The 18,605-nt window shown below is 41.5% G+C and overlaps 1 protein-coding gene across 2 annotated transcripts in view; it reads right to left on the bottom strand.

Annotated features, from left to right (window-relative positions):
* Positions 1-18,605, bottom strand: part of ADGRB3 (adhesion G protein-coupled receptor B3) — a 719,215-nt gene that overhangs the window by 84,547 nt on the left and 616,063 nt on the right. The gene's annotated exons all lie outside the window — the stretch shown is intronic.

Genomic DNA, 18,605 nt, shown 5'->3' with positions numbered 1-18,605 from the left:
GCAGAGGCTGGTGAGGCAGAAAAGAGGTCTTAGTCAAATGCTGCATGATCTGGGAAAACAGTGGTCTTGTATCAAAGCCCATCCCCTCTAAGAAACCTGGAGGAAGGCCCAGCTGTCCTCAGCCAGGCGAAAACCAAAAACAGTGTCTTGAGTTCCTTCTCTCATTTAGGGTACATCCTTTGGGAACTGCAAGTGGCTGTTGAGTGGCCCTCCAACCCACAGGCTTGCTCCCAGCCACTGTCTGGCTTCAGGGTCCCTCCTGGATCCTTTATGTGGGGCTGGCAATGTGGTTTCCAAAGCCACAAGGTCCCATGCATGCACCAGCCAGTACATTTGCCAGGCGGGTTCAAGTGCATCCCTTCCTTCCCTTGCTGCCATTTGACCTCCATGGCATACCTGCTTGCCTTCTTCTGGTTCCACCCCCAATCAGGTACTGGAAGGGGGTAGAAGGGCTCCCCCCCCCATCCAATTATCTTGCTAATTTTGCAATACTTCCACCTGTTACCATTTTGCCAGGGAGTGGGGGAGGGAGCATTTGCAAGAGAGCTTGGTTACTGGGACACTGTGGCCCTGCCCATGCTGTGGATGGTTTGCTTCCAGGGTTGGGGGAGGTGGCCCTTCACCTGCTCCCAGCAGTCTGGCCAGGCTAAGGATATCAGTCCTTTTGAGGTGGGTCAGTTTTATGTGAAATATGAAAAATACTGTCTATTGTTGTGCAGGAGAGAAAAGTGATAATGAGCAAAAAAAAAAAAAAAAAAAACCCAGAAAAGCTGAATAAAGACCAAAACTTGGTAAGAAAGAAAAATGTTGAATGTGAAGAACTGCAAGGCATAGCAAGTAAGAAGGGTGATCCAGAAGGCCTTATCATTCCCAGCTTGACTAAGCTTCAAACTTCTTCCTGACTGTAGGACTCACCCCCTTTTCTTACAGCTTTTGCTTTAGAAAACTTGGGAATTGTACTGCTCATATTTTGTCCCTTTAAGATGTAAATCTTCAACAATCCGGAAATTTGGCCTGGGTAACCATCCCTTTGAAAGGAAATCAACAAGATAGTGCCCCTGTCTCCCAATCTCTGCAGTAGGATAAGAACCTAATTTGGAGAAGCACCAATTAGCAAACTTGGATGGCCTGAGCACATTGACCTTGACCCTATCATATTCCAGTACTTTTCCATTAACTGATCCTGGTGTTTAATAATCCTCCCACTTTTTGTTTCAGCATAGTTAAGTTTGTGGAGGATGAAGAAATTTTCTTTACCCTCTACATTCTTTTGGCTGGTCTAAAAAATCAGATAGGCATGAGACAAATTAGCAAGAGAAATACATATATATATATATATGTATGAGTTACAGAACAAGGCCAAGGCGGTGGGGGTGGTGGTGGTGTACGATATACTATTACCAAAAGGACCTCCCACTATGTTTGCTTGTCCACCACCAGAGGACAGATTTATGAAATAGAAAGGAAATGTTTATTTAAAGCTATACAGACTTAAAGTAGTGATCTAATGTCTTCATTAAAATATTAAAGTCCTTTAGAATACCCACAGATACACACAGTCCTTCCTTCTCCCTCTGCCTTAATCTGGGGTACCTTATCTCAGGAAAAGAAGCAGAAGTCTGTGATTCAGGCTCCCAGAACCATCAGCTGTGTCACCAGCCAGGATCTCCAGCTAATCCAAAACCACGTGGCATCTTCTCTTGGCCCACCAGCAAGAGTCCTTTCACCTCTTTTCTTCCAGGCAAAATCTCTCCTGCTTCCTAAGCCACATTGCAAAGGGAGCACCCCAAAGCTGCATGGTCCCCACTCTAGCAAAACCACATGGTTCTCTCTCACCAAAGCTGTGGGGGTTGCCACTCTTGCCAAAGCCGCATGATTTTCTCATCCCATGGCTGCCGAGTCTGGGTTTAAATCCCCATGCCAATCTTCCTCTGTACCCCCATTTCCAGCTCCTCCTATAATCAGTTACACCTGCCAGCATTCCTGTATTATTCCAGGTTTACTGGGCTGCCATCGTGAGGGCAGGTGTGGCCCCATGTCATGGAGCCAATCTTCTCCAAGCTCTCACACAGGTGCTGTAACTGGGGGGAGCTGCCCTCCCAGTTCCATCTTGGGTGGAAGATGTTACTTCCATCCCCCTGGCTCAAGGCATGGTCACAGCTATTTAACATATCTATGCAACCAGTTAAAGGTTATAGATATGTTAAATGACGAGCCAGAGGTTAGCTGCAAAGCTGTTGCTGTACAAAACAGCTCTGCATGTTCCTACTCCATGTGTCCCTTCCCCCAACTCCCACCTGTCGGGGGGGAGGGGGGAGGACATCCTATATATCTTTATAATATTTTCTGCACACCTTGAGTTCTGGACCCCATTCCAAATCCCTATTTGGAGCCCCTCTCTGAGTGGCACCCTGTTACACAATCTCCTCTACCTACTGCAATTGTCTCCTACCTCTGTTGTAATAAAACTCTTCCTTGTCATTTTTTAAATATTTTATTTATTTATTTTTAGGAAGAGGGGAAGGGAGGGAGAAAGATCAATCAATGTGTGGTTGCCTCTCGCACACCCCCTACCTGGGGGGCTTGGCCCGCAACCCAAGTATGTGCCCTGACTGGGAATCAAACCGGTGACCCTTTGGTTCACAGGCCTGTGTTCAATCCACTGAGCCACACCAGCCAGGGCTCATTGCCATTTTTAACAACTGTCCAGTGTAATAAAGAGTAAAGTACTTAATACACATGTGACTGCCACAATAACTCCTAAATGGTGTGAGCACAGAGAAATTCCAAGAGGCTAAGTAACAAAAGTAAACAAGCTTAGTGAGGAATATGGATCTAACCATGAGCGCTCTCCCTCTCCCTCTCCCCTCTGTAATGCCAAGTTCTTTCTATTTTTTTTTTATGTAAGGGAAAAAACTAAAGGCAGAAATGATACAGGTAAAAAAAGTAACTTGACACAAATGTATTTTGAATGTATTTTCCTTATTAAAGCTGTGCATATCATGGACAAAATTAAAATTTCCATTTTGAGTACAAAAAAGTACCATTTTAGTGATCATCTGCTTGGCTACTTCTCCCCTTTTAAGGTGTTCCCAATTACCAACTGAAGTCTTTTCTGAGTTCATCTTGTATGTTTATAAACCATTGTGAATGAAAAAGAGGCCACATACTAAACCTGACAAGCTCAGAAGAGACCTGCATGGTGGGCCTTACAAACTCAGAGATTGTAAGTAACCCTATGGGATGGTCTAAACATAAAAATTCCTAATTAAAAGGGTGGTCATGATTGGCTAGTCACGTCCTAGGCTTGTAGCTTCCTTGATAAAGGTCAATCTTTCCCTTAAGTGAGCCTGTCTACTATCTTTTTGCATCTAAGATAACATACATTTGAAAGGTCAGAGGAATCCAACCCCCTCCACCAGAGCACAACGGCTAGTACCAGAGCATGAGACCACGAAACCTTTCGTTGTCATCTTATTGCCTGCATACACTATCTCTGTGTGCTGTAAATGTTAACTGTTATACCCACTAATGTAAAAGCAGTATGTGACTCTCCATTTCACTTTTTATCTAATCCCAGAGATTTCCCTGCTTTCCTTTCTATGGCACCCTTAATATACTACTAGCGGAATTTGCATAACCCTCCCTACATCACCTCTTTTGATTCTAATGCATAAAATAAGCTGCAAAACTGCCATTCTGCAGAGCATTTTCTCAATCCATTGAGATTTTGCTTCCTGGAAATTTTTGTCAGTTTGACTCAAACTCATACAAATTCTCTACAGGTTTGGATGTTTCTTGTGTTGACATCACCTTTTGGAGATGTTTTGTTCTTCTCTCAGTTAAGGCCTCTGAAAACCAACATTTGAGAGAAGCTCAGAGCTGTCCCCTTTGCCTTCTTCATATCTTAATGATAGGAAACAAGAATACCTTAGGTGGCTTAACCTAAAAAGCATGTTTTCTTGAGGTGGAAGTTTCCTTGAGCTTTTCTAAGTGGCCTATATTACATAATTAATGGAAAGCAGGAAGTAATTTGCCGGTGGAATTTCCTTAGTATTTGGTGGGGGGGGGGGTATATATGTTGGTTCTTTTACCTTCACACAACAAACAACTCCCACTGGAAACAATCATGACCTCTGCTGTCACCACCACAGCAAAACTCAGGGCAACAGGGGTTGCTGAGCAGGCTCTTGCAGTTTCCACTGTGGATGCCCTTGTGCATCAATTAGGCTGGGTTTAAGCCCTAAGTCAAAGTCTGAGAAAGGTGGGTGAGAGGGATCAAAGTTTTGCCACCCTAAAGCTGTCCTTTGGGATATTGATTTTTAAGCTATATAAAAAACAAAAAACTCAGAAATAACCTTTGACTCTCCCACTTTCCTGCCTAAGAAATCCAGATGGAAAACCCTGCTTCAGGAAGGAGACTTTATGATAATCACCTCAGCCTTAGACAGCACGACCCCAAGCAGAAGCCTGTGGACTACCTTCCCCCACCCAACAATGTTGTGGTGCATTGTTTTCTGTGTTGTCTGACAAAAATTTACTTGCCACATGTGTTCTGCTCTTCCTCAATTACCTGTAAATCACCCATTTTCACTCTTAAAATCTAAGACTTCATTCTGTCCTTTTCTCCTTTGTCCAAAATGTCATTTATACCCAATTTTGCCTCACAGTCTTTGGGAATTTTTATGCTGATGTGAATTCCCTGTGTGCATATATTAAAATTTTATTTTTCTTTCATTAATCTGTCTGTTAATTTGATTAGCCCAGCTGGAAGAATGTAGAAGGTGGGAAGAAAAGTATTATTTTTTTTAGCTCCTACATGGGAGTTGGGTCAAATGCTGCTTTAATGTTTCAAGACTAAAATACAAGCCTATGACAAAACCAAACTCCGGTTTTACCCTGTTAACATACATTTGATATCCTCAGAACATCTTTTTAAAAGGCAGTAGCAAATTTTCACACCAAAGAACAATGCCTCTACATGGATCAGTTGTAATCCTCGCATGGAGCCTAATGAGCCATGACATCCTTTGAAGGTGATGACAAGTTCAGAGACTGGGTTCAGACTTCTCTACTAAGGGCTCCACAAAGCATGATGTCTTGGTCTCTAGCTCCCTCACAGAAGTGGTATAAGAATAATATAACACAATTCAATTTTGAGATGAAAGCTTGGTAAGTAAGGAGAATTATTTTTATTACCAAGACAGTGGCCATCTGTTTCTGAAGAACTCGAAGGAGAACATGACTATTTGCTTTATGTGGAGTAATTTTCAGATAATACATTTTCATTGCCTCCTGTCCTGGAACATTACTTGAGCTGACAGATACTGTGTGTTGGGGGAGGTCATCAAGAAGATGAGACGGCTGGCTGAACTATGAGCTGGGCTAGGCCATTGGAGGCTCCCCAGCCCCTCCCCTTGGGATGTGTGTTCCGCTGGTCTTCCCTGTTTCCAGAAGCCTACCAAAGGGTACAGGCTTGTGGTGTTGAGACCATTTGGACAGTACATGTAACTGAACCCTGTTAAAGTCTCTGTATAAACTTTTAAGATTCTGGCAGGCAGGTGAGGAAAACTACTCATGTTATAACTACCCCCAAACAAGCCTAGTAAGTTCCCTTGCTTATTAAACCTGGCACCTAACAACCTGGAGTGGTCTGCCTTTTTCTCCCTGCTCTCCTCAGGAGTATGGGGGTTGGTTTCAGATTACACCTGGAAGCTCCTGAGGAGGTTGGGAACCAACATTGTCTCGTAATTCTCTGACATGTGTATGGCTCTAATTATTTCTAAGGAAGACATCAATTCATATTAATGCTTGAAAAACACTGCCATGTCCCAAAGTGTGCATTTGGGAAATGGGAGAACTAGGATAAGCAAGCAAAGATAAAACAAGTGAGTAAGTAATGATGAGATTGGAAACACTGCTGAATCTCTTGTCTGTAAACTTGTTATTATAGGAAATAACCATCCATACTGGTTATTTGCCATGATTAACATTGAGGCACAATTCTGTTGATTATACTTATTACAGCTATTAATAGTAATAATATTACCTCACATTGGACATGCATCAGCTTAGTTAATATGGATATTATGACAAAAGATCTCATGTTTGGTGGGAGTCACCAACAAAGCACAATTTCTTGTTTGGCTTAAATGTCAACAGAAGCAATGAGGGTAACACAACTACTCAGACTAGCTGGAAGACATTATAAACCTGTCAACACAGGCAAAAGTGATGCCAGTAGTCCATTAAGTAGGAAATATATTCTCAGACTTCCCCCCAGATACCAACAAGACTTCCTGATTCATAACATAGTCTAGTCTGGTCCCCACAGGTGAATGAGGGGGCTGTGCCAACATTTGGAATGAAACTAACTGGAGACAATGGATATAAACAATTAACACTTTATGGCGTTGTGATTCTATAGTTTGCAGGTTATTGACTTCTTTGATTCCATTAAGAATGGTCTAGTGACTATCAAAAGTAAAGGTAGAATGAGACACATCTTGGGTAGTCAGGAACAGTGTTAGAGGGAACTGTGTCCCTTGTCCTGGTGTTTGCATGAGGGAGCACCCTCTCCTACCACAGTGACACCTGCAGCCACACCTCACTTTCTCCTCTCTTTATTGGGTGGATTTCATGTGCTAAATATTATTTTCCCCGGGTAGTACAACCTTTTTCTCAGCCTATGAAGCAGCCCTCCCATCCTCTCTCCTCAATAATCTAGATTGCTTGGCTCTCTGGTCCAAAGCCTCAGGTTCTCCACCTGCCCCTCCTCCTTTGTCTGTTCAGTGAGGAGGTAGTGGGGGAAGCAGGATGCCCATTTAACTAAAAATGAAGGGCATGGTCCTCAATCCAGCTCTACCAGCCACAGTCCTGACCTATGGTTTAATCTGCTGCTCAGTGAAGAGGCAGTATGATGACTACCTCACATTCTGATGAAAATACTGGAAAAGACTGCAACTATTGATGAAATGAAGGCCTGTTGTTTTGCTTCTGTTGTTGCTTTGTTATTTATAGACTGGATCTTGATTTCAAAGATCCTTGCATCTCCTGAGATGGATAATTGAAAACTGGCTGCAATTTTTAGTAACATCAGGCAGCAAAATTGATTACTTTCCTTTTCCCTCTATTGCCGAGTCCTGGCAGTATTTGCTGGGGTCAAGCAGAGCAGGCTTGCTGAGGTGGGAGAGAGGTTTAAGCAAAGGCACAGAAGCAGGAGGGAGGGAACATCACCAAACAGATCCTTAATTTTTCTCAGTACTTATGTTTTCAGTGATGAATTAGAAAGGTGATATAAAATATGAGTTTCAGCACCCAACTCAGGATTTTTTAAAAACAAAAATATCTTGTTAGTAAAAAGAAATAAAGATCAGAAGTCAGATGTGTGTCAAATTCTTATGCCTTCCAGGAACACACACACACACACACACACACACACACACACCCCTAACCTAGGAACTGAATCATTATATAACCCAGGCAGTTATCAAGAGACCAAATGTGAAAATCTCCAGCCCCACTGCACGGGTTTCATCTTCATTATGTAAGTACCATATGTGTAAGTCTTATTTTAAGATCTAGCAGTGCACTGGCCTAGTAGAATGACACGTGAAAAAGATCCAGTGTGGGAAGTGTTGGAGAGGCTGCAGCGAGCCCGAAGGCTGCCGCCTGCCATCAAAGACGCTATATTAGGCAAGAGACAGCATTTAGTTGAATCACTATCACTTCCCTACTCCTCTGCCTGGCATGTTGAAATATTCCACTTCTATTTTTCTCCTTCTGTCCTATTTACCTTGTAACTCCACATGCAAATTTAGGTACAGCTAAATATACAGTGCCTTTTGAAATATGACTTATGGAATGTGAATGTGTTAGGAAGAGACTTAGATTGTCAGAAAATCTTTTATATCGCTGAATCTATGTTCACAATGGGGCCTTTCTCTTTAGTTCAGATGAATGCACAGAACGACCAACTGTGCACAGACAACGTCACTGCAATCTACTGCTTTTTAAAAAAGATTTTAAATGAGCTATATCAATCAGAGTGCTGTCAGAAAAACAAAAACCTTTCCAGGTGTTGCAAGCAGAGAAAATGTAACACAGAGAACTGGTTAAACAGGGAAGAGCTGAGGAGACAGACAGGGGACAGCAATGTAACCCAGAGATTAGCAACAGTAAGAAGGTGACGCCACCACCATCCTTGGGGAATCAATCGGTAGTGCCCTTAGATTGGGACAAAATGGAAACCCTGCTCTGGACTCTCCACTTCAGAGGGTTCCACGGTGTTCCTCCCAGCTATGTTCTTCCCAGCTGGGATAAATTTTCCTTCCAGAGAGAAGAAACCTTTGAGTCAGGAGGACATACATACCCAAACCTCATGCTCCAGGTATACAGATCCTTGTCTTCCTCTACGTATTTGGATAAAGCCTGTCTCCAGGGTCTGAACAGGTCTTTTTCCTGGGTCTGTCCAACTTGGACAGCACAGACCCCTAGAGCCAAGAGGGCCAAGAAGAAGCCAGTATTTGCAAGAGGGAGGTTGGTGGTAATGGTGGGTAGTGCTTTGGCATGGTCTCGAGTGGCTGAGTGCACTCCAAGCTACTTATAGTCTGCAAAAGAGCAGGAGAGGGAGCAAACAGGGGTAGTCTGCAAGCTTGTGGCCTGAGAGTCTGAGAGTTCTAAATCGGAACATAGCTTTCCAGCTGCAGGTTGCTTTGAGGAATTTAAAGAGTCAGCGCATCTCAGTTAGGGCGTTAGGGGACCTATGGCAGAGAATTCTTGTCTTGGACTGGCTGAAGTAAGGGGAAATGTTTTGGTATCACTTTCATAGGGTTCTCACAGTTCCTTACAGTGGGGAAGAGGAAGGACTGATTAATAAATGAGTAGCAAGCCTTGGGTGTGTGAAATAACAGCACCCACCCTAATAAGTAAGAGAAAGAAGGTATTTACCCTGTGGATTCCCAAGAGAATTTTCTTTTCTTTTTTTAATGTCATTATGAATGTGTATTTTTCAAAATAGAAATATGGAAAATATTTTAACAATGTATATTTAATTTATAACTATTAAATATTGGACATAGATTTGTGGGACTCCTTTTGTACCCTCACCCTGAGTCCTATAATGTTGGGACAGGCTGACCAAAGCCCAGCTGCCACAGCCATCCAGTGGGGGCTAGATCCATGATGGGGATGGCTGGGTGGGAAACAGGACAGTACAACAGGCCCAACATCACAGAGGTGGCTCAGCCACTGTAAGCAGAGAAATAGCCTGACTTCCTATCACCTCCTCTCTCCATTCCTCCCCATGGCCTCCCACTGGTGGAAGCCGGATGACAGTGGAGCCTGACACACAAGAGTTCCTTAGGATCTAAAGCAGAGCAGCAAAGGGGCTGGGAGTAGAGGTGAGAGCAGCAGACAAAGGAAGTCACAAAAACTAAATAAACAAATGTAGACTAATTGGTCTGGTTCAGAAACTCTCTGAGAGCAACCAATACGTATTATGCCATTTTCTGTCTTATTTATCAAATTTTTTCTAAATAAGGACAATTGGGGTCATATGGGGGACAATTTGCAATACCTTACTTAATAATATTATTAAATACCTCTTAATAATAATTATTCATTCCACCATCTCTAGAAAATACTTGCCATGAAGTTAGGGGCTGTTGTAGGCTTACCTTGTTGAAGACCACAATCTATACAAAGTTGAGCAGCTTCTATAAACTGGACCTCCAGTTAACTAATACAGAAATTATTATGAATAGCTCCATTCTGAACATTAAAAATAACTGCAGTTACTTAATGCTAATGGTATTAAGGAAGTTAGCATAGTAATAATTAAGAAAAATTTAAATAAGCAGCATTACTTAACTATGATTTTCTATGTCTGACTTGTAGTTCTGCTGCTTATGAATGGTCATTGTGTATCTTTCAGTGAAATATGAAAGCTCCTTTAGCTGCAGTTTTCTTCTCTTTCAAAAAGGAATCATGCCAACCTATGTAGTTACAAGTTATGTCATGTACATAACTACTCCAGCCTGTCATCCAGCAGGTGTCCCAGCCATGCCCGACAATAGCTGTGATGGTAATAACCACAGTGATAATAAGGGGGCTTAGCTGAAGGAGGACACATGCTCACAGGGCTGAAATAGCCCTTATTCCTATTTTCCAGAAGAGTAAATGAAGACATTCTCACAAAATGTAATGCAAGAAACATGAAGAAGAGGATGACAAAGCTTCCTTTAGAAACTTATTTCTAGTGTTGAATATTTTCTTCTTTGTTACTGATCTTAATGTTTGTGCCACATGCTTTTTCTGTCTATACAATCAGATATAACAAAAAGTGGAAGCTGAATATAAATGTATCAGGTGTCATTCTGGTAAAGATAATAAACTTTGGCTTATAATTATAAGGGAAAAATATTAGATGTTTAGAAAACTTATTCTGAGTAAAACTCACCCTCATTATGTGCTTGTTTTATATATTTTCATGTTAAACTATAATGCATCTTTAAAAATTATTATTATATTATTTCCTTAAGTACTTTCATAAGATTTTGACTAAGACACTGTTATGTATATGGTAGATTCATATGGATAGAAAATTCATTAACTAGGGTTTCTTTAGGCATTTACCATGACATTTATCTACAATTTGTTTGGAGAAAAAAAACTCTGCTTTTCTTATAGCATTTAATGCCTGTCAGAGAATAAAACAGAATATCATACATTTTGGACTTAAGGAGGTTTTGTCATGTATTGACAAATATAATTAAAGACTCAGAATCTGACTCAGGTTGAGAAGCAGTTACCCTTCATTATAGCAGCACACGATCTTAAACTGAAACCACAGTGACCTGTGTTTGGGGGCATTATTTATGCATTTCTCTCTTCCCTCTCTCCTCCTCGCCCATCTCAGGCCCTCAAGGGTTAATGTTTTGACAATTCCAGGATCAGCCCTTGTTACTAATTATTTTGGAACTGTGCTGCAGCAGCTTCTGCTCTGAGAGATTGCTGCTTTCCTGTTGCTGTCACTCCCTTCTGTAATTAACCTTGCTATTCTTAGCTACAAAGCACACATCTTATGCCAGGCTTCTTCAGGATTCTATTTATTATTTCAATGGCCAGCTACTGTCTGAGTTTCTCCTGGGAAAGGGTCTGTAATCACTCAGTTATATTAATGATGAGGATGACTCAATTCTTTCCCACCACTCCCCTTTCATTCTGATAAAATTCAGTGCAATTAATCCTCTGAGTTTAGCAATTGGAACTGAAATACTTTCCTGCAGGCTAGACTCACCACTGCTTTGGTCCTGGGGCTCATGCGCCTCAGTAACTGGTGAAAATTAAAGCATGTACTAAGAAACTCCAGCGTTTCGGTGAAGGGTTAACAGGCTTCTTTCCTCACAACTTACAGGCTGTGTGCACCCCCAAGAAGACGAGGTGATTCTCAAATAGTTGTGCTGCACAGAATCGCACATCACCCCAGCGGCCAAAAGAGTGACACACCGGCAAATGACATGCGGCAGGATGCGGTGCCGTTAGTCAGTGAAGCAGACCTGAAAGCCAGAGATGCTGCTCTCCGGGCTCAGGCGGGTTAGGCCCCTGTTTGTAGTTGAGGTGAAACTGCATGGCCAAGGTCGTTTACCGGGACAGACGAAATGCCCTGGGTCTGGTCTGTCCTCTCCGTGCGCGCCTAGCTAACGCTCTCTTTGGTGCCAAGGCTGAGCAAGTGCCCATGAAGCACAACACAGAGTCGGGGCCTATAAATGAGTGAGCTGGAAGGAAAGAGATGTGTGTACAAAGAAAAGTCTGGACCTAGATCCTGAAATAAAATCCATTCTAATTCTGAAGGGGAAAGGCAGTGAAAAAGGCTTCTTCTTCTTCTTCTTTTTTTTTTTTTTTGGTCAGGGTTTTATTAAAGTGCTAAAATGAGATTTTGGTTGTTTTGACAAGCCAGGCCTTTGCTGAAGTCCCCATCTTTTCCAGAGTGGAAGTCATGTTAGGGCCTCTGGCATGTGGAGGTATTTATATATTTAGATGGCTTTCTCAGAGGTGTGAAGTATGAGGCAGCTCAAGGCTCTAACACTCCAAAATCATCTCTTTATTCCTTGCTGTGCTGCCCACACCTCCCTTGCTAATTGTTTAAAATCCACCCCATTAGTGCTACTCTCTCAGGTAGAAAACTGAACTCTTTCTTAGGCGGTCAAGTCTTAAATGTCTTTGTGTCATTTGGTGAGCCTTGAGACTTTCCCTCCTTCCCAATTATTTTAATATTTCATTCACTAATTTTTTTCTTTTTGTTTAGAGATTTTTCTGTTTTGGGGAGGGCCGGAGGAGGGGCAATGGAAACAGACCACAGAGGGAACACATGCAGATGGAGACACACCCCTCTGGATGGGGGCGGAGGGGGGGGGGCCCGCATGCAAATGAACCCTGAGAAAGAAGAAGGAAGCACCCAGGGGGGCTGGGTTCCTGTGAGTGGGACTTGGCTCTGCTCCTACCACATCCACCTTGACATATAAAGAAAACTAACTTGATAAAATTTTTTCCTCTCATTTCATGTATAGATGTGCCATTAGAAACAGAGTTTGTGCAGCAGACCTGAAGGTAAGGTCTTTAATTAAAAATAAACAAACAACTCTACTGGGAAAGCTAAAACCAAGCACTTGTCTAAAAATACACCCCCTGTTTAAGCTAATGACTCCCTTGGGGAGACATAGTTGCAAGAATTGCCTTTCAACTGTTGAACCTTAAACCAATCTATCAAAATGTAACAATGTAAAAAGATCTGAATGAAATTTCGTTTCAGTTGATAGAGAATGGTAAGCAATGAACATTAAGGGAAAAAAGACTGTTTCAACTGCAATGTAAAAGTACTGTCAGAAACCAAGTTTTATTACCACCTCAAGTTTCAGCCACCTAAATAATAGAACACACTGAGAATTCAAATCTTCACCTTTTTAAAAGACAGATTTCTTAAAGTTCCTATATACAAAGGGAGACCCTAAAAAACCCCAACAGAATTATTGTCTGGAGGGCCGGTTCTTGTGTAGTACAGGCTTCCCCCACTAGGTGAGTGTTCTAGGATCCCAACTATATCAGTGTACTACCTGGCCTTGTGAGAGGCTGTGTTTGGCTTCAGTGAATTTCTTTTGAAGACTCTTTACAGCATGTTTGCCCTTTTCATGATGAGTGATTTACAGACACCCCTGTCAAAGCTGGACTGAGTGTTCAGCAGTTTTTGACCAAAAATGGCATGACCCCCATGCCCCACCCTCCCTATTCACATGATCTCACTCCTAGTGACTTTTTTGTTTGTTTGTTTTCCTGGATAAAAAGTCCTCAAAGGGATATGTTTTGCCAATGTGGAAGAGGTAAAACAAACAAAAAAAATGGAAGAAGCACTAAAAGGCATCCCAATTGATGAGTTCAAAAACTGTTTTGAGCCGTGGAAAGAAGTCTCAATAGGTATATTGCATCAAATGGAGAGTACTTGTAAGGTGACTTAAGTTTAAACATGTAAGAATAAATACACAATTTTTTTATAAATAAATTCCATTTTGGGGAGGTCCTCCTTATATTTTAAAGTTACCTTCCCTGAACAATAGAAAACAAGGATTACTGCACTGAAACTCCTGAAGGTGACATATATTAACTGGAATTTCTCAGTTATAGAAAAAAATCAAATAGAAATTCAGGCCTTCATAAAATCACTTTCATCTACAAACTAATTTGGCTTTTTAGAGGAGAAACCAAGGCAAGTGAAAGAGATGTGTATAGTGAAAAGAGTATGGGGTTTGAAGTTGAAGGCAGCTGGGTTTAACTCCTGACTCTATCCTATATTATCTCTGTGACCTTAACCTTCATGAGCCTCAGTCTCCTCAGGGGTGAAAAAATGGGGATGATTATGCTGTCACTGGCTTGTGCAAAGTTTCAATAATCAACATTCTGAAGGTACCAGGCAAGCATACCTGTTTTGAAGGTATACTTGCTAAATGATAGGCTGCTTTTCTTTCCTTACTGCAATAGTTTTTCCATGAGAAATGGTGTGATGTGACTTATTTCATTTTTTAAACGGAATTGCACATGTTAAAGGTTTTCCCATTATTTCCTCTATCCAGAAGAAACCTTAATTTACTTGGGAATGGAAGGGGTTTTGCCATCCCTTCTCACTTGACAGTAATTCTCTCCTCTGCAGGTGAGTGCTATAAAACAGGCATAGAGCACCCAAAGGAGGTGAAAATCAAGCAGCACAACCCGAAGGGAAGAGGTAAAGCATGCACATGTGCACCATAGTGCACACAGGCACACACACACTCGAAAAATGACAGCCTTTGCCCTATTGTCATTTTCCCTTCAGAGCACCTTCTATTATGAACAAAACATATGATGTGAGTATAGGCTATCTAGAACTTCAAACTTCGAAATGACTTTTCATATGAAATGGTTGAATAGACTCTACAAAACTTTGTGTATTATAGGGGCTTGATAAAGATGAGGTTAAAGGAAGCCAGCAGTGTGTTAGTCACACTGACCATTTCCTCAGGGAGGATAACTTGATTGGTCATTGACATACTACATACTTGGTAGCATAGATATCATGTAGCGATTTAATTCCCCAAAACAAATGTGAAGATTTTACAAGACTTTTATTCTACCTTTTTTTTCAAGAGTTACAATAGGCTACTCCCAAACTAAGAGTTAGATGGTTTCCATGGCAGATTTATACTTCAGGCTTTTAAAACACAGTATTTATGCAAGTTTCTAGTTTTGAGAAGACTCCAACACAGTTTCTCCCTGGTCTAATATTTGTGATGGCAACAGCTGCATCTCTATTTGGATCCAGAGGTGTTTTTGGCAGCTCTTCCCCTGAATCTGCGGAAGGGCTGCTCATTCTAGCCTCACCTGACAGTCTGGTCTCCCTGCACCTGGGATGCCTGGCACACACAGCCTTTAGCAGTACAACCATTAAAAATGGACAGGTCAATAGCTTGCAACTTGGGGCTCCCATGATGCTGTCAGGAAGGAGCACTAGAAAGTAGGAAGCAAGAGGCTCCACAATTAACGGGGAGAAAGTTGGATGGATAAATAGAAGAGGATTAAAAACAAAGCAAAGAATTAAGAGAAGGGAAGAGAGGGGACCATTAGATCATGGAGAGAGAGATTCCGTAACTGTTAAAGAGAGAGGGGCAAACACAAGGTTTAGGAATAAAGCCTAGATTTCTAAAAGGTGTCTAGAATGAGAAAAGAAAAAAGAAAACATTAAGAATGAAAACTGTCAAGAAAAGTTGGCCAATACCAGCCTTTCCCCAGGCAAATCATTTATTATCTATCTATCCTTGATTTTTTCTGCAGCTCGTTTTGTGGAAGCAGGCATGGAACAAGCATGGGCCAAGGGAACAGAGAGGCTCAAGTTTCAGCAGTGAGAAAGCACGGTTGAACAGAAGCCATATAAGGAAGCAGAGGCATGATTCCTTTGCCTCTTTTAGTCATCAAGCATTTAATTAGTGTAAAGCTCTCATTTTACCTAATCTGGGGAGACCTATGGTGGTGGTAAAACCAGGCTACCTGGAGGTGATAAGTAAGAAAAAAGGCCAGGCTCCATACACTCCAGACTCAATAGAAGGTCAGTGTGGGGGAGATCTGAGCAAAGGCTGGGTAAGGGTAGGCTGTGGAAAGATGATGCAGAATCTCAAAGTACAGGCAGACTTTGAAGATGTCTCAGGTTGGGTTCCACACCACTGTAATAAATGGAGTACTGCAATAAAGCAAGTCATGATGTTTTTGATGGTGGAGGGTCTTGCCTTAGATTTATAAAAAACACGTCTGTGAAGTGCAATAAAGGGAAGTGCAATAAAACAGGGTGTGCCTGCACAGACAGAGGCTTGGACGTGCTGCTGTCACACTGAAAGAACTATGTTAAGAGGATTTGGATGTGAATGGGATGGAGGATGGTTTAGAAGTAGAGGCCACTGTGAAGATGGTGCAGAAAGGCAGGCTTGTGGAGATGGAGATCAAGGGGACCAGGCTACAGATAAACTGATCAGGAGGAGGCTCACAGGCTAGTTTATGTTCCCTTCCCTAACCACACCATGTGTAGGAGCCAAGTCATTTCTGCTTCTTTTGGTAGAATTTCTCTTTAGACTTCTTTATACTGGGAGCTAGTGCCAATAACTTTCTTAGTCCCTGTGGATTATTTAAACATTTATGTCTCTTGGGCAAACAAACCCAAAGTAAGAACCCATAAATACTAAAGCTTTCTTTGAGCATCTTCTTACTTCCCAAATGTATTATCTCTCTGTGTGTTTTACTGTCAACTTGAATAATTTTTTCATTTTTAATGAATAACTGTTTTTTTTTCTTTGTAATACCTTACAAATTTCATTTGTTAAATGTAACTTTTATTTTCTTACAGTTCTCGATCTTCCCTGCTGGTTTTCTGCACCATAAAGCCATTATAACGATCTCCCCCACCCCATGTTTTTAATGAATAAGGTTAAATTGGAGCACACCAGAAATCTGTTACATACCAGTGACTGGATTAGTCAACTGCCAGGTTAAGTCAACTGCAATGTTTGTATAAATCTAAATAAACTTATTTTTGAGAGCAAGATACACAATGTCAAGAGAAAGTCCTGCTTCAATTTGCATTTCTATTCCTTTTAGAAAGATTTAGAGAATGGGCCCTATATTGAAAAGCAATAACCAGGCTCCTTGCCCAATTTTATGTGCTGCCTCTTGGGCCTTTGTTGAGTACCTGGCCAGGCATACAAGCTGTGCCAGTGTGCAGCCCTCTCAAGGTGCCAGTGTGGGGATCACAATGCTGGTTGTCAAGCAGACTAAGTCGGCTGAGATAATTCTATTCTCTGACCTCTACCAAGAATACAAGAGAGATCGATTATTTTCATTTCCTTATAGAGTCCAGAGGAAAGCTGGACTACGAATGTAGTGAAAAAATGTGATGAGTATGTGCAAAGTATATGCATATAGGCAGCTTGCCAGAGAGAACAGATGAAGGTTGGGTAGGAGGATTGGGGGGCAACAAAGAAAATCTCAGAATTCTGCTTCAGGCCAGCACTACCAGGTAAGATGAATGGTGATAGATATTGGGTGGTCTACTCTGCCTTTGACAAGCCTCCAGATATAAACCTTAAGAACAATGGGGATTGGGGCTTCTTCATCACCATATATAACAGTAGCAAAAATAATTTTCAGTAGAAGAAAGAGTCACAGTTCCAGAGCCCATTTTGTAGAATTAGCCAGCAGCCCATGAGTCACCATTTTTATTTTATTTTATTTTATTTTTCTTTTCAGGGAAGGGCTAACTGACTACAGTAAGTATCTCATGCAGCTGCATTTTAATGAGGGAATACGTGCAAGGCTCAGTGTTTTAGCTGACACCACCCCACCTGAACATGATTAGTTGATCCAATAATGTCACAGGTCAAAATGTGAATGCCTTACTCACTTTGCTGAGATATCATTAGAATATCTGCATATCTCTTTGATTGTGAATCAGGTGAAGAGGAGTGCACTGTGGCTTACTGGAAAGAATGTTCATGGGCCCAAAGTAAATTTACTCTTTATAATTTCTAATAGCTACTAGCTATTGGCTTTTTATCATATGCCAACTCATGTATTAAACTCTCTTCACAAAGGTATGAAGAGGTCAGGTAACTTGCTTAAGTTCACACAGCCACAATTTGAATATAGGTTCTACAGCAGGAAACCAAAACAGTCCAACTTCTCTGGGTGGTTTTCCCTAGTGGGATGAAGAAGCTCAGCCTTCCAATTGACCCTAAATGGGAGGAACTCTCCAAAAACCATGGCAACTGTTACCCAATAAGCTGAGTGGCAGGGTGCTCTCTCTTCAATCCCTGAGAAAAAGGGTGAAGCATGAAATTGTCTGCAGGCCCCCGGGGTCGGCTGCTGTTTGGCGTATCATTGGTATATCAGTTTTACTTGATTTCATTACAGTCTAATCTCTTGCTCAAAGCATTTTCTAATTGTGCCACTACCTTGTTACAAAACAAAAGCAAAAGCAAATATTTTTTAATAAATCTCCTAGTCCCCCTGGCAGTTTCTAAGAGAATAGTTTCCATTATATTCCCAGGCTCATCTCTCTTTATTCCACCTTCGATATCCTGAGTTGGGGCAGCCACCAGACTGCCAATTACTGCCCGGGGAATTGCTCTATGCCTGCTTTGATTGCTCTCCTTTACATGTTTTCCTCCTTGCTAATCTATCCCTGTATTCTATGCATCCTGTCTTTGCTTGCTCAAACACCCTGGATCTGCATTTACCTCCTTCTCTGCACTTTCATAGAATTTAACCAGAACCTCATAGCTTTTGTCTATCTTATAATGCTTTGAATGGTAAGATCACTTTGCTTCTATATTTTAACCTACTTAAAGGCAAGAATTATGCTCTGCTCATTGTTATCTCTGCTCCATAGAAGCTAACCTAGTGGTTGAAAAATATAATAATTTTACTTACTAAACTCTCCTTACCCTATGGAGTAGATTTAGTTCTTTGCAACTAAGATAATGGTCACTTTCAACCTCAATGACCCCATTAATTCTTTTTATGTATTTTCCGACCCA

This window comes from Phyllostomus hastatus, unplaced genomic scaffold (assembly GCF_019186645.2).
Source record: "Phyllostomus hastatus isolate PE091 unplaced genomic scaffold, TTU_PhHast_1.1 phas_contig_40, whole genome shotgun sequence".
Classification (NCBI taxonomy): Eukaryota; Metazoa; Chordata; class Mammalia; order Chiroptera; family Phyllostomidae; genus Phyllostomus; species Phyllostomus hastatus.
The sequence above is the reverse complement of the archived record's forward strand: the minus strand, read 5'-3'. Positions and strand labels throughout refer to the sequence as shown.